The 24,038-nt window shown below is 42.9% G+C and overlaps 1 protein-coding gene across 9 annotated transcripts in view; it reads left to right on the plus strand.

Annotated features, from left to right (window-relative positions):
- The first annotated feature begins 2,891 nt into the window (after window positions 1-2,891).
- The window catches only part of CNOT4 (CCR4-NOT transcription complex subunit 4), a 73,288-nt gene continuing 52,141 nt past the window's right edge, over window positions 2,892-24,038 (plus strand). For 6 of the 9 annotated variants that reach the window (XM_082751421.1, XM_082751418.1, XM_082751422.1 and 3 more), the window contains exon 1: window positions 3,122-3,255. The gene's annotated coding sequence lies outside the window, so the exon portion shown is untranslated. Of the gene's footprint in view, window positions 3,256-24,038 lie in introns of all 9 variants that reach the window. The other 3 variants (XM_082751415.1, XM_082751416.1, XM_082751420.1) reach the window with 3 other exon arrangements.

Below are 24,038 nucleotides of genomic sequence, written 5' to 3' on the forward strand. Positions count from 1 at the left end.
TTTGCCCAGTAAAAGGTGTCATTAGCCAGAGGAACAGAAAGATGTCTGGGTCTCCCAGACTGACAAAAGGAATGGCAACATCATTAACATCCATGGCAGTCCAGGGAGCAATTCTTACTGTTGGTGCAGTAAATAAGGCTGAATCTCTAAAAATCCTGTCATCAGCTATTGTATATCATTCTGCACTAATACTTGTGAACTTTCCGTAATCAATGAGGCTCTGCAGAAGCTTGGAAAAACATCTTTTTTTTTTTTTTTTTTTCTGTGGATGAAACCTGACTGTCAGTATGAAACAGGCGCACATGTCCAACTGCTGCTTCCAGCACAACTCAGGAGCATCAACTTTCCAAATCTTGAAGGATTTTCTCAATATTAGCACATTGAAACATGTATGCTGTCTGTATTTCCAGCACACACTGACAGACCAGGGTCAATCCAGCTAGCCGGTGGCTGACTGGGTGGCTGGCCAGCCCCGGGGCAATGATGTTGCACATCTCCACACCCAGAAGTGCTGCCCTGTTGGGTTTTTCTTGCCAGCTATTTATCTGGCAGTCTGTGCAGATGCTTTGCAAACTTTACCATCTTGAAGTGCTCGAGTTAAGTACTCCTCATCCAAGCCAGGGGAAGTGGAGGGCAAGCCAAAAATGTAAATCCTATGGACACACATTTGTACTCTAGCTGGTATGCACTGGTTATTTCCAAGAGAACATACTCTGAAAAGTTTTCCTTGTAGATACAGAAACAGTTTCTTAGAAACAATCCTTCTCAGTTATCAGACCCATTCAAAACAAATGAAAAATAAACCTTTCCAAAGGTGATTGAGGTGTCAAAATGTGGCCATGTAAGTAAGAATAACCTATTGAAATAACTACAGTTACTTAAAAGCAAGAAAATAATTAATTGAAGGACATCTTAAATCTAACAATGGCCACCTTAAATCTAGCAATGGCCACATGATGGCCTAGTGAATTACTCTTACAGCAGATGTGTGCTGAAATTTGTGTTCATGTGGGGCTCAGTAAAGGAGTTAGGAACAGCTTCCTAGCAAGGGGAAGACTCCTCAGCAGTGGATTAGAAAAAAAACACCGAATCCACTTAATATTAACAGCCTTAACTCTGATCCATGAATTGCAGCTCTTAGATATATTAGTTTCATTTTTCTTTTAGAGTCAAAGTACTTACCTTCATTCAACAGGAAGCATCGCCAGGTGTGTCACCAACTACATTCCTTATGTAAGTTACTTACATAATAGGTACTTTTGGAGCCTAATCATTTATATAGAGCTTGATATGAAAATGTGCAAAACACACATTTTTTGAGAAAGTCTATTATTTTTATATATATTCATTGGAACTTGATTATTATGTAGCTATATCTATGATGTATATGTTACAGTTGAAGATGCAAACACAGAATTTCTCATATATACAGCTCTTTCAATTTCATCGTATGCTTTGTTTCCAAAAGAGCATTGCATTTGTGTTACACATGTCAGGACTGCCAATGAAAACTATTTATTTTTATGCAGGCTTGGAGCTTGCCTATAGCTAGAAGTGGTAAAGTTAATTCATTGAGCTTGATGTTTCGGATATACTTATATCGATATAAAACTTTATATGCAGGAGGTAATGTTGGCTTGTTTTGGGCAGGAGAATAAGCCAAGATGACATGAGGCACTGTGTTGCTAGCAGAACAGGCATGTGGTGAGAGGTTGTATGAGTACGTAACGCTTTAAGATATAAATGTAAAGATGAAAAACATCACATTACTACATTAATCAGTTGTACTGATCAGTTCAGAGCACGTTCTGCGACGACCACTGCAATGACCACCTCTCACCTAGCGACTGCTGAAGTAAAAGCCTGGGGTGGGTACTGCCGTGGCAGAGGTCCCAATAGGTCGTGTGTGGGAGATAAGTGGTGGCTGAACAGCCAGAGTGAAGCTGCATGAGCTGGGCAGGAGCTGCCACCAGAGAGGCAATAGAACGGCTCTTGGCTGGTAGCTGAGGTGCTGAGGGTCCTTCACGCGCTATGGGGGCTGCAGGCACAAGGAGGGGGATTTGCGGGGGGATTTGAGGTGTGACGGGCCCGCGGCCTGGGGGCTTTGGTGCCCTCGGTGAAAAGAAGAGGCAGCAGCAACGCGGCTCTGCCGGAGTTTCTGTCAATACGGAGACCAACGAGGCGAGTCTCCGGCGGGGCAGGGATCCTTTCCTGCGGGCTTTGCAGGAAGGAAGACGCCCCTGTCAAAGTCACTTGACAGGATTTGCCTGAATTTTGAAACTGCAGAGGGGGAACCCAGCAGACGGCTGCTGCCGCGCCTCTGCCCGCTGCCCGGGACGAACCCCGGGCCCGGGCGGGTTGGGGCCGGGGGGGGCTGAAGCCGAGGGGGGGCCGGGGCCGAGGGGGGGTCCCGGTTTCTGCGGCTCCGCGTCCTGAGCCGGGGCAGGAGGCGGCGGGACGGCTCCCCCCCCCCCCCCCCAAAGGGCGGAGAACGGAGCCGGGAGAAAATAGTAATAATAAAAATAATAATAATAAAAAAAATAACAAAACGAAGCGACGGCTATGGCTGGGGAAAGGAGAAAAAAAATAATAAAATGAAATAAAATAAAAAAAAAGAGCCGGTTCGCCGGACCTGTCCGGGTTCAACGGCCGGCAACAGGTGGCCGGGACCGCAGCGGGCGGCGGCCGGGACCCCCGGCGCGGGGCGGCTCAGCCCGGAGGGGGCAGCGGGCGGGCACCGGGCGGCGGCACCGGGGCCCCGGCTCGGCCCGGCCGCCTACAAGTCCCGAGCGGCCCCGCGCCGTCGCGGTGTTGCCGTCGCGCCCCGTCCCCGCGGCCGCCCCCCGCCGCCGCTCCCCGCCCACTGTCGGCGGCGCAAGCGCAGGGGAGGCGGCGTCCAGGGCAAGTCTCCCTAATGTAAGATGGTGGCCGGGCTGGCAGCGCAGCGCCCCGAGCTCGGAGCTTCCCCGTCCCTCGCCTGAAGGCCGTCGGAGCAGCCGCCGAAGCGCCCGGCCGGCCGCCGCCACAGGTCCCGCCCCGGGAGCGCCGCCGCGCTCGCCCCCCGCTCTGCGCTCGGCTCCCGTCGCCTGCCCTCCCCACCCTTCTCCTCCTCCTCCTCCTCCTCCTTCTCCCCTCTCCTCCTTCCCCACACGCTCGCCCGCCCGCCCCCGCCGGCCCGGCAGGGAGAGGGAGCCGCGCACACGCACCGCGGGCTGGGCAGGGCCGAGCCGGGCCGAGCCGAGCCGAGGAAGGCGGGTGAGTGCGAGCCGCAGGCCGGGCCGGGGGAGGAAGGAGGGAGGAGGAGGAGGAGGAGGAGGAGGAGGAGGAGGAGGAGGAGGGGTGGGAGCCGGGCCGCCCTGCCTGCGAGAGCGCCCAGGCTTCGCCGGGACGGCGCAGGCCTCAGCCCACCCCCCCGGGCCGGCCCCGGCGGCGGGGGGGACGCGGGGCGAGGCGGCGGCCGCCGCCGGGAAGGGAGCGCCGGGCAGCGGGGGGCGGCCGCAGGGGGACCCCGCGGCGGGGGCCGGGCCCCGGAGCCTCCCCGGGCACGGGCGGCCGCCGAGGGGGGAGCCCCGGCTTGGCGTGGAAATTTCCTCTCGTCCCCTCCTGCCTCCTCCCCGCGGCCGGGCTCCATTTGTTCTTGCGATAGGCACTTTTTATTTTAATACTGGGGGTGGGGGGGGGGAGAGGGGAGCAGATGGTAAATGGCAGCGTCTTGTGCTTTTTTTTTTTTTTTTCGTGTTATTTTGTGCCGTCCGTGTAACCTCCTGAGATCTGGCCGTCTGCGAAAGGATCGGCACGTAACTTTCCGTCTCTCCCCCTCGCAAAGCACCAGGAGCCCTTTCCATTTTGTGCGTGAGCAGGAGCAAATGACAGGGCTGCGTGCGGACTCGCGTCTGGCTTCCAGTGGCTGTCACACTGCTCTACCTGCCCGTCTGGGAGCGAGCGGCCGCTGTCCCTGTGTGCACGGGAAGACGGGAGGGAAAGCACACGAGATCGCTTCCTTAAAACGCTTCCTCACCGTCCCAGGAAGGATTTAGTAGTCCATAGCTTAGATGTCTGGGTCAGTGTAGTGACACCAAATGCGTAGTTCGCAGGAGAAACAATTCTTTGGACCGTATCTTAATGTAAGCAAAAGCCATCAGCTGGTTAAAGCTGTGGAAACTCTGGGCCTGCAGATGTTCGCCTGTTCCTGCCCAAGTTTTAGAAGTTAATGTTGGCTGAGAGCGTGTTTACTGAGCCTGTACAGATTTGTAACACACTGAGCTTTAACTGTCTGTATTTCATTTTAGTTTTAAAGTGTTTCGACTTGGGCATCCCAGTACTTTGACTTCGTGTTCATGTAAACATGATGACTGGCATTAACAGAAGACACTCCTACAGATAGATGAATATGTGGAGGAATGAGATTCCCGCTGTCCTCCCCGTGTTCCTGTTTTGTTCCTTTCACAGGGAAAGCGTAACAAAATGCAGCCTTAAGAAGAGCAGAGAATAAGATAGCTGTGAGGTTTGAGGGGATGGATTGGTTTCAGCTGGCCTCCAAATACTCAAATATGCATCTAGTTTCTTCCTGTTTCTCTAATAATGCAGCGAACTAGCGCGTGGTCTAGGATTCGGATGCGTTGCACCTTAAGCTTTTGGGATTCTGTGGTAGAGTTTCTAATTCATAAACAAGATGAACACATGTAAGTGTTTAGAAATGCTTGGCAGTTGAACTTGGCTGAATTGCAAGCGAAGTTCATCCTAGGGGAAGGGATTGTTTTGGAAAGGGGGGAATACAATGATAAAATGATCTCTGCTTTTAACTTACTGTTTCTTCAGGTGCCGCCTCTGATTAGTTTTTTAAATGATGACTCTTGGACGATCCTAACAACTTCTTTCTTTCTAGAGGAAGGGTGGTGAGTGCCTTTCAGGAATAGTGCTCTCAAAATTTGTTGGTGCTTTCTCTTCAGCAAGTTTAAGAACTGCTATGCGCTGCCCTCTAAATGGAATGCTGGGGTTAAAGAACTTGGTGAGAGAATCTGCACAAGTATGTGGCTTTCCTTTTTTTATTAAAAATAGCAATTACAAACAGATAGATGTCCTTCACAGCTGTAGTTCAGGAAAGTTAGGATATTCTATATATAAGTGAAGTGTTTTGAAATTACTCTGAACAAGAATTTGATCTCTGATCAAGCAAGGGCCCTGAAGGCCTAACCTTGACAGCTGTTTCTTAAAACTTTACCTACATCTTTGAAATAACTACCATCTGAAATAAACTCATTGACCTGCGTGTACAAAACATCTTCTGAATGACTGATCGTAGATCAGCCAAGGCATCTTAGGCCATGAATCCCTTTATCAGAGCTAAGAAGTTAGTTGTCCAAGGCCTTACCACGTGTTGGAAGGAAATTTAATTGCTCAGGAAAACCACTAACATCAAGAGCTCTTGAATGTTCATGTAGGGAATGGTGTCTTAGCTTCTACAAACCACCTTTTGCCCCACTTGCATTTGTGTAGTATTGCAATGATAATTTAATGCATCTGTGAAAGATGGCAAAGTTTACCTTGCTTTAATGTCCTCAGTGCTTCTGTTCTTTAAGATAGTTTTGGTGCTTTCTTTGATTTCTAGTGTGTAAATTCTGTCTACTTTGTCCTATTTTTATCAGATGGAAACAGCGTGAAGAGTCAGGATTCGGTGAATAAGTAGGCATCTCTTCGGGCCCCTTCTTGTTCTTGGAGAACAGACCAGTTCCTTTCAAGAGACTCGGTTAAAATTTACTAGCATTTTAACAACTATAAATGCTTACCAGTCTTCAAAACTGAAGTATACAGCAGATGGTTTGGCATGGATTAGGATGGTGCTCAGATCTTCTGCTTCTACCTGTAAGCGAACTGGGAGGAAGATACAAGTATTTAGCAGGCAGTGTGTGTAAGCTCTAAGTAAAAGCATGTATACATACGTTCTTGTGCTAAACCCTTTGGATATGTTAGGTGTATGTTTTCATCAAACTGGGTTTTTTACGTTGTACCAGAAACTTTCATCGTACCTTTGGTTGTGTCAGATGATGTCTTTCTTGTGTGAGCTTAAAAGGGAGATCCTCATCCTCTTCTTACTTCAAAATTATATTAACCAGTCTACTAAATTAGTGAATGTTCAGAAGTCATGTTTTTGACTAGCTCTGGCTAGCTGTTATTAGACTGGTTACTCCAGCCTAAAGAAAAGAATCAGTGTTTAAAATAGTGTTTTCCATGTAGCACTTAAGTAATAAGATCTGGTGTTTTTTGTGGGGGTGGGGTAGTGTGTTTTTTGCTTATTTCCCCCTGGCTGTTCTAGGATCACGGCAAATCTAAGGTATTTCTTGTAGGGGCATTTCATTTCAGGGGGCCTTAACAGTGTTTTCTTAAATACATGTACAGAGTAGTTCATGTACATGCTACCTTATGCACATGCTGTAACAGCATGAGGAAGCAAGAGGATGACATCTTATCAGTCCTTTTCTGTGTATCTTAAAACCCATCTATGTACTATATTCTGGAGCAGGACATGTTAGAGTTGATTTCAAAATAATCGTCCATTTTGGTATTTTTATTAGTTACTTCATCTCTTGCTGGTTTTCAAACTGGGGAGAGGTGGGTTGGGGTCTGTAGAAAGGGCTTTGTGCATACTGTAGTCAGTGATTTTAAAGACGGTTGTAGAGTTGAAGCAAACGTGCTGCTGAACTTGGTGGGCATGGAGCTTGGCTCTTGGCCGGGGCTTGCTCCCAGAGCGGTGCTGCCTGCTTTTGACCAGGATTTGTTTTCTTGTAAAGGACGATGGCAAAACTTTGTCTGTGAGTGACTTTGTTCTGCGGTCCCAGCATCGGTTTCTTCCTTGCTGTGCTCTCAAGAATTAGATGCCTAATATGAAGTAGACTTAAATTGCCTGCAGTATCTGATGTTAAATAACTGCGCTGTTCCAGGCTTGGGTGGTGAGATGGAGGGCTCCCTGTTGGAGCGCAGATCATTGGACTGTGTCCTTCTGGGGTTTGGTTTTCTTAGTCATCACAGCTTAGCAGTCCTTGATTTCTGAAATGCAAAATTGCAGCATCTTGTGTTTGATTGTAAATACTAGTTAGCAGCACTAGGATTTCCCCTTCTTTCTGTTTCAAAAGAGATGAAATGGATGGAGAAAGAACGTGTAACGATGGTATCTTCCCTTTCTTGACTTTGAATTTCTGCTAACGAATTTGGAACAGAATCACAGGAACTTTGTATGATTGACAGGAGTAAGTACTGTGGTTTTTAAGTAGTGCTTCATCCCTGCTACTACTTCAGCACATTTTTTAGGCCTCCTTCATGGCGGACTGCAACCTAATCTTCTGTTTTGGGCTACTGAGCTCTAATCTCTTCCTTGCTGAGCAGAACAGGCATTTACTTTCCCAGTGTGGATATTCTTAAACAGTTTCTGCTGTGTAAAATTTGATACAGAAAAATAGTATGTAAAAGGGTGGCAATCTCACTAATCGTAGGGCAAATAGTACGCTGTATAGGAAGACCTGCTGCCAGCTTCCCAGCTTAATGCAACGGACAAGTGAGAAGCTGGGCAACTTGTTTTAGGAACAGTGTGTTCAACAGATCACTTACGAACACGTAGCCTACTTTCTAGTATTTTAGTTTAAATCTACAGTTATGACAGAAACCTTAATACAAAACCTGTTTGAACAGTGTATATTAATTTTAAATTACAAGATGCCTGGGCTAAGACTCATAGAAGTGTGAAATACTGTATTTGCAACTGAGGTAATGTTATTACTTCAAACCTATCTCTTATTACATGTTAACAATAATTTACCAGTTAAAAAAAAATACACACTTAACAACTTGAATGCAGGAATTGAAGGAAATAATTCAGTGATATAAATATATACTTTGCAATTGCTGACCTGAGGGAGTTCAAAGTGATAAAAGTTTTGATGAAGGTGATGTGCCACAGAGATAAGTATGTGATAACTGTCATTTGGAGTTTCTGGTGTGCAGTACAACTCAGAAATTAAACAAAAAGAGGGGTGGGGGGGAGTGGAGAAGTGCATAGTGGTAGTCATGAGATGTATGGAGAAAGTGTTCAACTGCTTTTTTTTCTTTTCCTACCTTCTCTCCAAACATAATGAGTGAAGATTGGTATATATGTAGCTGTGGCTGTACCTGTCAGTTCAAGGCCTAAAGCTTCACTGTGATCTGCAGAAGTTACCTTGAGCTGCTGGATGATTCAGAAATAGAAACTATACCCTCTCTCTTTGAATAGCTACTGCTTCGTTACATGTGACTTTTCCTTTAATGAAATCTAGAATTCATCTTCAGTGTCTCATTCATAAAAAAGTGTCCTCTGAGAGCTCCTAAAGTAGCATGAAAAGAAAGGCCAAAACTTGTTAGGTCAAAATCTGTGTTTATAGGTCAGCTTGCCTGATAGATAATCTGAGTGCATCTCCCCCTATCAGTGTGAAAGGTAGGGGCCCTGAACTGCTGGAATTAGCTGAAAGCACTAGCCCAAATGAGAGAGGGGCCCAGTAACACTAATCCAATTTGTCCAGTGATTTTAATCTTGCTGCCATTTATCATAGAACTGCTGCTCCTCTAAAGCACACCTGCAGGTGCTTCTGTTGCTTGTTAGCAAGTCCAATCCCTCATCCTACAACGATGAGTTTTCCTTTTACAAACTTCATCTTGCGCGAAGGGTCAAGGAAGTTGTGACTGAAGGAACCAAGTTTGAGAAATTGCAGTTTCTTCTTGTCTTTGAAAGCTTCTTCTTGCCAATACTTTCATTTAGTGAAGTGTGCATTTAACATATTAATGTTGTGGTTTCACGGTTACTGGCAAACTGGTTCTGGAATATCAGGTGGTAAGTCTGAAGGCAGAGGATGATTGCTGGTGGCTTTCTTCACCATAACTGTTAGCGTGCAATAAAAATATGAAAGAATAGCTGGGAAATGTAAGGAAATATCAGCTTTCTAATCATCAAGCTGTCCTTGCACACAGGCAGGCATCTTCTGGCTGGTTTATAGTTTTGTTTGTCTTTAGTAGTGGTAACTGTAAGGAATGCTTCACTGTAGGTCCATCCTCTTGTTCACAGCAGTGTAGTGGCTTCCTGCTCTAATTGAGCTCTCTTAAAGCCATTAATTTCTTAATCATTTTGCTCATGGTCTCATTTTGATCTAACCTTGCAGGCTCGTGATTCCCTGGGGGTGGGGCAGCGGCATACCTTGTAGGAGAAGGATTGCTCTGGTTACTACTACGTAAATACATAGTGCAGTGAAACTCGGTAAGAACCAGCTGTGTTGTGTGACTGTATGACTCTTTGACAGTGCTGAGAAAACACCTTGCCTCAGTTGGAAACTGCTCGCAATTGGTTCTGTGAAGAGTAGCATCTTTTGCTAGGCTGCTGTCGAACTGCTTTCAAAGAAAAAAGGGAGCCCTTACAGCCATCTTCATGAGGAGGCCCGCTGTGGCATTGCTGTTACTCTTTTGGATTAGTTATGTAGAGTGTAATCTAAGTGAAGAACCAGAAGATAGGCATTGGGAATTAAAATCCTTACTTTATCTCTACTGATAATTAATACCAGTTACTGTTTGTTGTATTTTTAGTTTGTGCGCCTGTGCACACACTCACATACTTTTTTTTTCTATTTTCTAACAAATTTCACTTGGGAGGAAGAGGTGAGAGGCAGGTTCCTTCTGGCATCTGCAGTACTGTAGTCAGCCGTGCTGAGCAGCTGAGCCACGCATTGGATGAGGGGAGCAACCAGCTGCTGCTCGTGCTGCATGCACAATGTACTTCTGAAAGCTTGGCGGCAACTTCCAGAGAAGTGCAGGGCAGCCCCTTCCGATAGCACACCACTTTTTTCCTGGGACTTAGGATGGACTCGGGAAAGACACTAGTATATGAGAAGAACTCACCATCACAGTTTTGTTTTAGTAAATATAAAGCCAGATACTGAAGAGAGCATCCCCCTCAACCAGAGCCGCCATCAATATAGAAGTTGGTGAGGCTGCCTTAATACTGTATTTCTCTTTAATTTTTCATTTTCTTTTTAAAAAATAAAATTTTAATAACCAGTTCTTCTTTCTCTTAAGGCAGTTACTTGAATCTCATCTGGATTCTTGTTAGTTTACATCTCACATGGGCTTAGGCTTCTCTGAAGGCACTGTGCTCAGCTGCTCTTGATCAGTAAGAATTCAGAGCTGTTTATTAGTTTGGAGGGGTGGGAACAAACACAACCTGTGAAGTAAAGCCACAGCATCTAAAGAATATGCTGGGCAAGTGCATTTGCAGTGTATTTGAACTTCTGTGCTTTTTATAGCGTCTTGCAGTCTGGCAGATTACTTTTTGGGGGATTTAATTCAGGATTTTGTACATAGCTAGTGACTCCTTAAATTCACCTGCCTGAATTAATGTGCTTCCATGTAGCTGAGGCAGTAGTAGAAGGAATATATCTAAAACCAGTGCTTCACACCCTACTGAAGCTTGTGGAAACTGATACTCTGCTTTTGAGTGTTTTACTGGATCGTTTCTTTTTAGAATATTAATTTTTTTCCTTTTCTGCGCGGCCTTTTTAGAAAATGACCTAGAAAACTATGTCCCCAGGATACTTCTTAATGCTCTCCCTTTCCTTTTTTTAAAGTCAATTGTTTTTGTCTGTGACTGTCTCTAGCATTTGTTTACTACAGCTATAGGTTATCTTCAAGCCATCATATGCTCTATTCCCCATTGAGATAAAGGTACTTCCCTGAATGGAGGTGCTGATCTTTCCCAACCTCATTGTTTACTAACAAATACATATTTCCCTGAGCAGTAGCAGCAGAGGATTGTAACTCATGAACCAGACATGTGGGAGGTAGGATTTATGATTGGAGTGAATACTGCTCAAACTTGACACCTCTGTGGATTTATAGCACTTGTATGGAGTAAGTGATAGGAAGATTCTTTCATCCTCTGAAGTTTAACCCGTACATACATAGTTATATGTATGAAGTTTGGTTTGCTTTCTGAAATGTAACTTATTTTTTGGAAATGCAAAGCAAATATATATGGTAAAGATGTAGTTTACTTTGATTAGTTTTAAACGTGAGTACATGCTAGTGGTTATGCCTTGTCATTGTTAGCTTGTGAGTTCTTCAAACTTTCCAGCACTTACCCCATTGGAGATGGAACCTTCACTTGAAGGCATTGATGCACGATTCTTATCTGGAGTCTTTAAACTCTTGTGTTTAGTTATTAAAAACAAAACCCAAACACATGGGTAAATCAAGGTCATCCTGAATTTCTGCCCGAGAGGAATTTAACTTAGCTCCTTGCAATGTAACATTTACCCTTGGGACGGTCTTTTGATTGTAGTTTCAGCCCATATTTTCATCTGTATGTCTTTATTTCTTGTCCTTAATTGAGTCTGCTAAAAGTGAATGGTAGTTTGAGAGATAATTGGTAACTTCTGAGTGGTGTTGTCTCAAATGCTTAGGCTTGTGGATCTGAGCTCTGGACTGATGTTTTTTGTACAGTGGTGTCTTGTTGGGTAAAGAAATAATGAATTAAGTGTTATCTTCCACTTTCTGAAAGGTAAACTTTATAGAAAACTGCAATGTCTGCTGAGTGAGTAGGAGGGCTGGGAATGTAGTGGCTACTTCTGAAGTGGATTTTATTCTGGAATGGCTAGGGCTTCTTCTTCCTGCCCAGTGATATCTTCAGAAGATGTAAGGTTCTGAACTGCAACCCAGTCAAAAGTGAGTGGGGGGAGGAAATTGAGTTTTTTTTGTTTTTTTTTTTCTTATTCCATTTAAGTTCTTGCTATGTTTCCAGTTCTATGTTTGTGTGGTGTCTTGTGCTGTTTTTTTCCCCACAAGGTAAAACTTTAAATATTCTCTTGACAAAAAAAAAAAAAAACAATCCTAAAGTGTGTTTGAATGTAACTATGACATGGTAGACATCTGTGCTGTTCACTGTTGCCTAAGATGTGTCAGTGAATCTTTTAAACCAGCATCCTACTTGTGTCTGTCCCAAGCACGGTATTTTTATTCTCTTAAGTTAACTGAGCTGAGTCAATGTCTGCCTTCAGCCAACAGAACCAATCGGTTACTGGATGCTGCATTTTAGTTAGATGCACCTGTGTTCTGCCCAATTCATTTCTTTAAATTGTGAACAGATACTGCAGTATGTCGAACTCTGCTGCAGAGTTGTAGATTCTGGAGAAGACTCAGCTTTTGATGCTTTCAGCATAAAACAAGAAATAAACCCAAGGCCTAGCTTCCATTCACTTCAACAGTGCCATAAACTTGGATGCAGGATGCATGCTATATTTGCAATCAACTTTACCTTCCAGATGTACTTAATTCAGCTTTCTTGATGTATAACTTGTGCTTTTTTTCTCTCTATTGGACTTGGCAGTTGTTAGGGCTAGTGCTTTAACCACTGGTTTCCTCCTGCAAATATCTACGTGTAAGTATAGGTACCTAAGTGTAGATGTTGTATCCATTTGAAGTAAAAATGGCCTTTTGTACTTTAAACTTGTACTGTAACTTAACAGTTCCATTGTAACACGTGGATTTACACCTTGAGACAGTTACAGTGTGCCACAGCAGTCTTTATGCTAGGGAATTCCTCTGATAAAACACAACTTTTCCACTTGATGCTGCAAGTTTTGGCCTTGTTCTGTGTCACTTTGTAATTTCATTATAGTCAATAGATATACTCCATTGGGTAAAGTTAGGTGCAACTTAAATGTTTGTAGGATCAAGGCATTAATTTTTAGCATTTTGTTTTCTGCCTTGAGCTCTGTATAAATTGAAGTTCTGATGTGTGGCTGTGTTGCCTGAGGTTTACAGTGGAAGTGCAGGCGGGTTATTCATCTAATATTACTGTATCTCCAAACTGTTAGGTGTTCCTTTGCCCGTGGTTAACAACTGACTTGGCTATGCCTCTGTGGTGAGAGGTAAGCATTGTCAATATGGCCAAAGTCAGGTTTGTTTCCTTATGCTCTCATGTGGCTGTGAAGATACCAAGAGCGTAAATGGCTGAGCTAAAACCTGGAGGCAATGACTGTGCTGTTTCCCAAGTTTCTGAATGAGATTGAAGAGACTGACCAACTGTTCCTGCTGCTGTGTGATTGTGGGTAGCTTCTCAAGGATCCTGACCAAGTTTTCAGGAGGTGCAGGGACTTAATTTATTTGTGGGAATTAAAAACAAAAACAAACTAGATGAGTACAGACCCTATTCTGAAATATTTATTCCCCTTTTTCTGGGAATCAAGGAGGGGGGCTTTTCTGAGACGTGTGGAGGCCTGTAGAGAAGATTTGTTCTTCTGTTAATGAAGCTTTGCTGTTTGTTCCAGTACCTGTAATTTCCCAATCATACCCTTGAGAAAAAGGGAAATATTTTCCTCCCCCAGGAGGTCTAAAGAAAATCTTTGGATACGACCCTTCTCCATGCCTTCTTCTCCTGTCTCTGGTATTCACTGACTTACTGGTCAAGACATGGATTTCCCAGTAGGTAACAATTCCTTACGTTACTTATTTCACCCAAGAGTACTGGTGTCTGAATAGCTAGTACTGTCCTGAAATACATTGCCATTAGCCTGATGAGTAAGTTTGGAGTACAGAAAGGATGGTTTAGAAAATGGATACTAGAAATTTTGCTTGTGGTTATCACTAGGACAAAGCCCTTCCCAGAACACAAGCGTGCTTGTGGCTCTTCTGTTAATTTATTTCACCTTGACTATCAGCTTATGGTTTAGATAGCAGCCCATATAACATACTCTTGTTCTCCTTCATGTTATATCTCAAAGTGCGTACAACAGAGGCTTTTCTGATCTTATTTACTTGTCCCTGTGTATCCAAGTATATATTTAATCCTGTAAAACTTTTCTGCTCAGCAGAACTGTCATTCAGTTGGGTAGCTTTTTTTGGAAGGCCTTCCGTAACTAATTCTAGTTTAGAAACAGCTACAGGCTGAACATGAGATGTCCCTTCTTTCTTCCTCTCTAGAGTTGGGATGTCCTAGGAGGGAGATTACAGTGAGAGAGGCAGCGTACAATTTATGTGTACTGGAAAAGGTTTTAATGTGGAATCATAAAGGTTGAAAAAGATCTCTAAGTTTATCTGGTCCAGCTGTCCCCCATCCACCAAGATTACATGCTAAACCATGTCCCTAAGTACCGCATCCTGGGGGTGTTTAAGGAAGGGTGGGACAGTGACTCTACCACCTCCTTGGACAACCCATTCGTTGAAATCTTACATTTCAATGTCATGGGTGCATACGAGTCGTATGAGTTCGCTGATGTTCTGTGAGTTTGTGAAGTACCAGTAACAGCTGTTGCTGTTCCGTTAATACCGGCATTAGGCTACCGAGCACCAGAAGGTGACAGAGCGGAGTTCAGTGGAAGGCCATCAAAATGTTTGGGACAGTTTGATGCTCTATGAGACCAAGTGAGAAGAAATGAAGGGAAGTTGAGTCTTCATCCTGGAGAAGAGAAGGCCTCGGGAAGGTGGGAGCTAATAGTAGCCACTGGTACTTGTGGGCAGGGTACTGAGAGTACTGAGCTGGGCTCTTCACAGCAGCGTGCAGAGGGCATGCAAGAGGCAGCAGGCTTGAGTTAAAATAACTGGCCTTAAAAAAAAAAAAAAAGTTTCGCCATGGAGATGTCAACTGTTAGAACAGGTTTCTGAAGGAGGTGTCCATCCTTGGCTGCTTTGAGGACCCAGCTAGATAAAGCCCTGAGTAATTGGGCTGGTCTTTGTGACCTTGCTTTGAGCAGGAGGTTGATTAGAAAACTGTTGAGGTCCTTTGCAACATCAGTGAATCTATGATGCTGTAATGAAAATGCAAAAATCCTCTGCTTCATCAACAGAAAGCTGTCTATGCTTGAGTTTCAAACCAAGTTGTGGGCCTTAATGTTGATAGTGTGGGTTCAGTGGAAGTGCAAAAAGGTTTTTAAACTTGAAAGGAACTCCTTGAAGTAAGCAGTGAAACCTGTGGGTAAAATACAAAGAACTGCTGAATCTTTCACTGAAAAAGGGTGTTACCTGGAAAAAAAGCTTGAGCTGGTTGCTTAAATTCAGTGATTAAATGCTCAGAAGTGAATGAACTTCTGCATACCCTGTCCATGGTACTGCAGGTGCAGCCTGAGCCCTTCAACAGCTGCAGTAAGCCTGGGAGTGCGCTGGAATAACAGTGGTGTAGTGGTGAAGATGGGGTTGGCTGTGTGTGTGGTTGTTTCCTCTTGTTTGTTTTTTCTCTGTAGGGTTTTCTTTTCTTTTATCCTTTAAGCTTATAGTTCTCTTCGAAGCCTTGGGAACAGTAACAGCACTGTTTGTGTCTAAAAGCTAGTTAATGTAGTTGTCTCACCATGTAAAGCATGAGAAACTGAGTAGGCTTCACTTCTGCTGGTTAAAAAGCACAATTTTATTGCAGGTAATACAGAGTAACTTTTGCAACTTGTAACTGCAAGTACTCTATAATTTGTCATGGACCAGACTTTAAGTCTCAATTTTCTGCTTAAGCTAAGACCTTTAGGCAGGTTGCTAGTGATTTGCAGGGTTATGAATCAAGTCACGAATAAAAGATTAAAATTAGCTGTTGAACATCATCGTGGTGGTTCATAGCTTCTGCAGTGTCTCCTGGGAGCACGCAGGCAAGGAAGGAAATGTGGCACCCCAAACTTAATTTTCTTCTTTGTGCAGTACTTATGGATAGTATCCTTCATTAATAGTTATCTTAGACCTTACAGGTATTCTTTTTCATGCTTGGGATTTTTTGGAGATAATGAGAAGTTTTTAAACTAACCCTTTGTTATGTTGAAGTTGCTGTTAGATAAAAGCTCAAGGATGCATAATTTTTTCAGTACCTTAGTACTTGTATTTGCTGTAAAAGCAAAAAAAAAAAAAAAAAAAAACAAAAAACAACAACAAAAAAAAAACTTGGAAAACAATTCTGGCTTTTTTGACTTATATGTACTAGGACTTGCGATCGTTTAGTGGCACTTGCAAGATAAAAATTCTGGACTAGTGAGCTCATACAGGTATTGGTAAAATACCTGATACCTCTAGGGAACGCTGTAAAAGAGAGTTTAGGAGAACGTTGTGTGTCCAGTAATATTCTTCAAGTCTCTGTCCATCAAACAAGTTTAGCAGGAATAATATAAATATTCATACAAGTGTATTTCATTCTGACGTGGAGGAATGAGGAGGTAATTTGTTCTTCAGGTTGACCTTGGTTTTTGGCTTCCCCACACAGCTGGTAACTTAGTGTGATAAGGACAAAGTTGGTTACTGTGGGTGCTGGAGATCTGGACTGCAGCTAGCAGATATAAGTAGTTTACATATCGTGGTCACCGCTAACTCTGAACTAGACCTGGCCGCCAGCTAAAAGGTCAGCTTTTAAATATTTTTAAATATTAAGTGACTGCTGGAGAAGTAGAGTTCTGCAATCCGCAATCTTGACTTTCTGCTGTAAGAAGAGCAGAGAAAATGATGGACAGGATCTTCATCTAAATGTATGAATTTTTTTGAAAACATTCAACATCACAGTACGTCTTCCGTTGTTGGAGGTTGTCCTTTGCCTCCTATATAACTTGTGGATTATGTTTTGTACTTTGACTATTATTAGGGACATTGAAAATGAACTTCAAATAATTTTGTCTTCATCTAAAAATGAAGATGTGATGTTTGTTTAAAGTAAGGTTTTTTGATGTGTATGCGGGGGAAGCTAGTTAAGCCATATAAACAGTTCCACATCGTAGTCCTTTTGTAGATAAGTAGCATGAGAGAACCATTCTGAAACACAAAGTGACCTATAAAAGTTGAAGAAAGTTAAGAAGCAGACCCTAAATTAGCATTGAACTCTGGGGAAAGACTAAATGCAAGGTTTATAAATGTGGCTAAAAGGGAAGCAAATGCAGCTGGGATGTTCAGCAGCCATAGTGCTGCCTGCCGTGGCCACCATGTGATGGCTCCATAATAGGTATATCAAAGACTTTTCATCCCATTTTAAACTGACAAAAGATGCTTGATTTACTACACAGGTATAGTACATGGAAGGCTCAATTTTCTTGCTTCACCCTTGTCAAAAAGACTTAGATATAAAGGTAACTCGTGATGTGTATCCTGTTGCAGAGTATCAAAGATCTTCTCTTGCCCCCCTCCTTTGTCAAAGTAGCTGGTGGCTTGCTCTGCTATGCCATGGTTGATCTTGAAGTATAGCTATTTTGAAAGTTCATCTTCTTGTGCCTTTCACTGAGAACGATGTAAATGACAGCTGATTCTAATTCTTACAAACAACCTAAAAACAATTTTTAAATTTAACAAATTCTTTAATTTTGGTGAGAATTTGGGACATCTGAATTCAGGATCAAGTGCTGAATATATTAAGGAGCATGCTTGTAATTTGCATCCGTCAGTAATTACTGAATTTTGAGGTGCTATATTCTGCCGTCCTGCCCCACTCTGCAGAAATATGCTTCAGTATGAGCTGGCTGGTAGTGACACCAAGGATTACTGTGTCTGCAAGGCCGAGTACAGCGGTAGCGTCTTGTTAGACCAGTATACCTGTTTATTATATACACTGGTCTAATAAAAGATACCATCTCAGCCTACAAACCTTGCTGATATCCTGAAACCATTGGGGTTGCTTTGGAGTAGTGCAACTGCAGGAGTCTGCTCAGAGGCACAAGAACGTGGCTTCTCTGTCTCTGGCAGCCTCGGGACTCTGCAGCAGAGCACAGAGCTAGGAGAAAGACAATTTTCTTTCCCTCCATGCTCATTTTCTTCCTTTCTTGTGGCTGTCCTTGATCCGTGCCATGCTGTTCAAGAATGGCTTCTGTTGCTTTGTTTTTGGTATTTAGGCACTTGCGTTCAGCTGCAACAAAATGACTTGTGATTTCAAGTGGAGAAACGTAATTCTGGATGGTGTTATCTTTTGTTATCTTACACACTGATCTTAAACTAGAGAGAATGTTCTGTGCGATAGCATTCTTGGTCTTATGTCCAAGGCTACACATCTCAAGGAATTTAACAAAAAAAAAAAAAAGCCTGTAAATGTCACTTTAATATTGTCTGGAACATTTTTCAGGCCTTCATTGAAACTATTTTTTGTATTAAAATCAAAAAGCTAAGCTGTAGCTTGAAATACAGCTTTTGGGAAGTAGTGCTTTATCTTGGGACCTGTTGCAGGGCAGAGGGAAATAGAAGTGAATCCTGACTGTGGTCAGTTCAAGGCTCTTGCCTTGTGGAGAAGGAAGAGAGCCTGGCAGCTGCTCTAGTCCATAATCCTAAGGAATGGAGGCGCTGGGAAGAGTGTCTCTGCTGGTGTCATCAGGCTTCATTCCTCCTGGGAGAGGACGTTACTCTTCTGCTACTCTTAACTCAGACTTCTTTTCTGTACTACCTACTCCACCCAATGAGCATTTCCTTCCAGAGTTTGGGAATTGAGTTGCTGGTGTTGCAGTGGCAGCAGGAACACTTAATCCATTTCCAAAGGGCTGCTGTTTGTGTGAGAGCTGGGAATTTGTTTGACTGGTGGTGTAGTCTAAATCTGGGAATGATGGTAGACTTGAAACATGCATACATCACTAAAGTTTAACAAACAGGATGGAGAAAAGCATTAAACACCCCCTGCTCCCCCCCCCCCCCCAAAAAAAAAAAAAAAAGAGCTTCCCTTTATTCACCCCAAGTTTTCCTTGTTTTATCTAGTTAAAGCATTAACATGGCTATAAAGGCATTATGCATTATGTGCATTTCGTCAACCAAAACCCCTTGATAACATCTGATTTACTTATCTGCATGGACAACACTGATTACAAACCTTTTCTGCTAAGTACCTGAGGAAAAAAAAACTAACCTGCTTTTCATAGCCAAATATTCCTGCTTAAAAAAGAGCAGATAAACTTTTCCTTCTCTTATGTGGTGTTGTCCTCTGTTACTTTACACCTTTGTTACCATACGGATCTGGCTCTTATGCAGGTGAGGATTAAAAACTTGAATTAATGTAGACTGGTCCAGTGAGGTGGCACTTTCCACTAAGTGGATAGCCTGGATGCTGTGTCTCTGAATATTTCTCCTCCCCCTTGCAAACCTCTAGGAAAGATGCTCTATAGCTACGTTGTTGACTGGATAAATGGTTTTGAGAAATACCTTTATAAACCTTTATAAACCCAAGGGGGTGAGTCAGTGGTGTGGTGACTTGGCATTATTTTGAAAGTGGACGTTTCTGTTGGAGACAGCAAAACCTCTCCATCTCCCTCGCTCTGCTGTTGGCACACTAATGAGGGTTTTCAGGTTGCTCTTTAAAACACTTAATTGCTGTTCAACACCTTGCAGATGAAGACTAAACCACACTGTAAAGTCACTATTATAGGTTTGTAATCACACGCTAGCCCACACAGAAGTGGCAAGGCACGATGACCCATTGTTATATTTTGTAACTTCTGTGTGCGTGTTTCAAATGGAGTATCTGTCTTTCTTAAGACTAATTTTGGAAGGTTTTTGTCATCAAATTAAGCTCTGTGCTTAACTGCTCTCCTAAAGCAAATAATACCTGGTATCTGATCTGTTGTGTTGTGTGTCCTGTAGTTAACACGCATGGTAAGCGTGAAGGTAAAAAGCACCCATTTGTAACTTGTTATGGCTCATCATCACTGAGCCTCCTGGTGCCAAGACCCTGGAAATTTGGAATGCTAAAACAGTAGATTAACTAGATTATTTTTTCTTGTCGAATGTAGCTGTGAGCTTATTTAGGTTTGTTTGCATATTAATATTTCAAATACCTTGATAAGTGGGGATATGTGGCTGTTTATAAGAGGGGAAAATGGCTAGTGTACATGATTAAAATTAAACTTCTGAATGGTCTTCCCCTAAACTTGTAGTGGCAGTTGGTTTTGAGATCACTTTTAGAATACATGTAAGTAATGTCATAGTTATATCCAAAATACAAACAGCAAGAAGCACACTAAGCTGGAAAAGTAGGCATAGCTCTGAAATCTGAAGGGTAAGAATCAACAACCCCAAATCTAAAATACAGAGTTACAACAAGAGAAAAGGATGCTGCTTCAGTGCTCCCTGAATTCTGTCTTCTGTGGTTTTGTGTGTGGAGCTGGCTGAAGTGAATAGCTCTGTCCAAAGCAGCTGCTGTACTTGGCCTGTGCAGCTAAACGAAGAAAAAATCTGGTTGCAGCCACTTCTCCTGTGGCTCCTGAATTTGGGAATTACTTGCTGTGTGTGATAGATTATTATGGCTTTTTCCAGTGTAAGGCTTGTTTGGGATATATTGCCCATTCAAATGCAGTTCAGTGGCAATAACTTTCAGAATAAAGCACCTGAACTTTATTTCTTGATGACCTGCTCTGTAGAAAACTAGTAGAAGAGATGAACCATCTAGCTTATTCTTACATGAGCTCAGCTTCTCTAGAAAAGGTCTGATCTGGTAACTCTGCTCCCTTCACGACCAGCATCTTGCAAGATAGTGTTTTACTGCGAGGCTCCTGTTGGTTGCCATACTGACCAAGAAACTAAGATGTTCTTTCTGCATTTTTATCTTCCAGGATTTGCTAGCTTGAGATGACTTCCTTTGAATCTCTGGTTCTGACTTTCCTTTAGCCTAGGCAGAACCGTGATGCTTCTGGCACTGGTTTGCACCGAGGTTTTTTGGTGATTATCACTGTGCTGGCCGTGCAGCCTGGCACCGGGACAGATCACAATAAACAAACTCTAGTTGTCTTGGAGTGGAGAAACTTGGAGCCAATGTAAGGATACAGGCCAAAAAAATCCTTTCCTAGTCTGAGACATTATCATCTCTGGCCCCCAACACAAAAATCTGTTACTCATGGCAGACAGCTATGTTTCTTCCTATGCTTCTTCCCGTGGGGGGGTGAATAAGGGCAGCGATAATTGAGTCAAGGTTTTCAAAAGGAGCTCTAGCCTTTCAGAGGGGCTATGGCGATATACTAGGGCTTGTTCTGGGTGGGTTTTCTTAGGTTGGTTTGGTGTGTTTTGCTTTTGAGGGGATTTCTTCGGTTTTCCCCCCTCATAATCCCTGGTCCCAGAATCTTTAATCATATCAGTTTGTATGATGGTAAATTGTAATCCAGTAAACTACCTTTTTTAAAGGCAAGAATCTTCTAGGGGAGACTTCAAGGCAAACTCATTCAGCTTAATTTGTAGAAAGATAAGAAATATTTCACAGGTACACCCAGACTAATCAGCTCTGTTTAGCTTTTGCAGAATGCTCGAGGGTGATCTTTCTCCACCTAGTGGGAGGTTTGATGTGGTGTTTGCTGCCAGGTGAGAAACTGGGACTCTTCTGTAGGCTTTTCAAACTGGACTTACGAAGCCTCTCTAGTCTGGGAGATGTTAGGGGGAGAAAAGAGCAGCACGTGTAATTCCTGACAGCCCGGAGTTCTGTGCACTGGCTGCTGTTCTTTGGTTCCAGCACTGACTTCAGTCACTCTGCAGATGCAACTGTACTCTCTGCTGTTGAGAGCCCTTCCCCACCTGCCTGAAAAATATCAGAAGTCCTTCTTACCTGGCCATATGATGCAATGGGATCTACAGATGAGCTGCTTCTACTTTTTCTTTAAATAGTTAAGATTTCAGTTGTGGTTGTCACTGCGGGTTATGAGTTATAGTAGATGAGGAGGTCTGAGGTGCCTGGCTGTGGTTATCGGAGAGATTGCTCTGTCAAGAAACAAAGCTTTGCTTATAAATCTCACTGCTGTGTTGGTTGAGTTGTAGTCATTGTACAAGTGAGCTTATAAAAATGCCAGTCAGCTCTGGAGATAGGAAGTGAAATTAAAAAGACATGGAAGGATTCTGGTCTCCAAACCAGTTCAAACTTCGTGGTGTGTGTTACAGGCTCTTTTTCTTTTGTGCTTCCAAAAGTGTGGAACTTGGTAGTGAATTAGACCAGCCCTGTGTGTGTACTGCTGTACTGGAGCAGCATGCAGTTGTCCAGTCTGGTGTCGTGGTGTGGTCAGCAACTGGTAGCAGCTGCTGTGTGGAGGAATATAAGGCTGGCACAAATGTAGTGATGCCTTCTGGTAGCAGCCCCTAAGTCTGTGCTTCTCCAGCTCAGGAAGTGTTTGGATCAGCAGCCTCCTTGGCAGTGTATTTTGTGCTTCACAGTATGAGAGAGATTCCTTTAATGCTGCTGCTTACACCCATGTCAGCTTGTCTGATTGCTTTTAAACCTAAATGCCATCATCTGCAACCTTCAATGGCATGAGTTTTCACAGTTTAGCCAAGCACTGTGTGGAATATTACCTTTGTTTGACCGTTTTGTGTTTTGACTTCTGTTTAAAGCATTTCTCTATTGCTTCATAATGTATGCACACTGTCTCCTCTATCCCACCTATTGCAGTGCCTCACAGTCTCAGAACCCGGTTTTCCTGTGGGTCAGTCTCATTCTCTGATTTTTTCCTAATCCCTTGTATTTAGTGTGGCTTCTGACTGTGGCTGATTAGTGAGCTGATGTTACAGGACATAGTTATTATGACAGCTCAGAAATCTTCTACCTTAAAATTAATTGGATTGACACATCGTTGTACTTATGTAGAAGCAGCTTTTCCTAGCTTGTGCTGCTTGGCGTTTAGCAACAATGTGTCTTGTGCTACTTTATCAGTCCTCAGTTTCATGAGATTCTTCAGCTTTCTGCCCTCATCTTTTTCATCTTTAGAGATAAATCCTTTTGCATAGAGAACAAAGAAGTAGACACAAATTACTATCTGAAATCGCTACTGTATGTAATGTTTGGTGTCTGTGATGAGAGTCATGTGGAACTGCCATTGACTTCCCTTTTTGTACTTGGCTTCCAACTTTTTAAAGTCAAATCTTCTTCTATGAGAGGGAAGATGCTTTTCTGAAAGCAGCCTAATTTCTTCAGAGAGCTCGGTGGAACCCCATTGAAAGCCTTTTTGAAATGTAAGAAGGAAACTAAACTGTCCCTGTCCACACGATCTGTGACTTTCCTCAGACTTATTTATGGGCAGTGACTTGTCTCCCCATGAACAGCTGGGTATTTTTCTCTTGTTTAGCCTGCTGACTGTCTAGCTCTAACTAGTGTGGCCATTGGACTTGATTACAGACTAAACCTTGAAAGCTTCAAGCTTCGCATCACTTGCTCACACCTGGAGAATCTGACCTGTTAGTGTTTATTGACAGATGCTTTGGGTGCTTAATATCTGGTTGGCAGCTGAAGTACAAGCACAGCTCCGATTCTGTAAACCCAGGGAGAGGAGACGCAAAAACATTAAAAACACTTATTTCCTTTGAAATATCTTAGCACTTTTCTAACCAAAACTATGTACTTGTCCTTTAATGAAAGAAAACGGTATCCCTTCTGAAAAGTTCCTACTGTCAATTACTGTTTTTAAAAGTCTGCTTGTGCAGCTGCCTGTTAAAGAGGATCTGTATAAACTTATGGGCAAAAATTTAAGTATAGGCTCATGAAGTAACAGCTGTGATCCTCTGTCACATGAGCAATGTGTCCTTCTGATCATACTCTGACTTACTGTGAAGGTAAACCTGCAAGTAGCTTCTCAGCTAAACTAAAAGCCCTGGAAAATTCTTAGGCAAAACAGTGTTAAAGGTAGACCAGAGCTTGTTCTTCTGCTTGAAGCATTTGTTGAAGGATTTCTTTCACTGAAGTGTGATTCAGAATAATCTGATAAAAGTATTAATTGTCTTTATAAGTTTGACCTCCTCGTTTGTCCTTAGTAAAGCTTGCATTTAGAAAAATTGTCAGATAAAGAATCTGCAGTTACTGAGAGGAAAACATTTTTGCCATTTTTTCAGTCTGTATATTAACACATCATGATTATATTCTAACAAATAGAGGCAAGGAGTCCTGATTCTAGACCACTGCTTAAGATTTTCAAGATGTTTGCAATGCATAGTGACTGGGAATTGCAATTCACACATCAACAGTCTGTTACAGGTTTCTGGATGTCACTATCTTCCCAAAACTCAGGGTTTTCTTTGAAAAATAAAAACTCGGTTAACTTCAGCTCAATGCTTCTAAGGAGAAAAATAACAGAGCTTTGTTTTTCCTG

The sequence above is a fragment of the Aythya marila genome (assembly GCF_965140915.1).
Source record: "Aythya marila genome assembly, chromosome: 1".
Classification (NCBI taxonomy): domain Eukaryota; kingdom Metazoa; phylum Chordata; class Aves; order Anseriformes; family Anatidae; genus Aythya; species Aythya marila.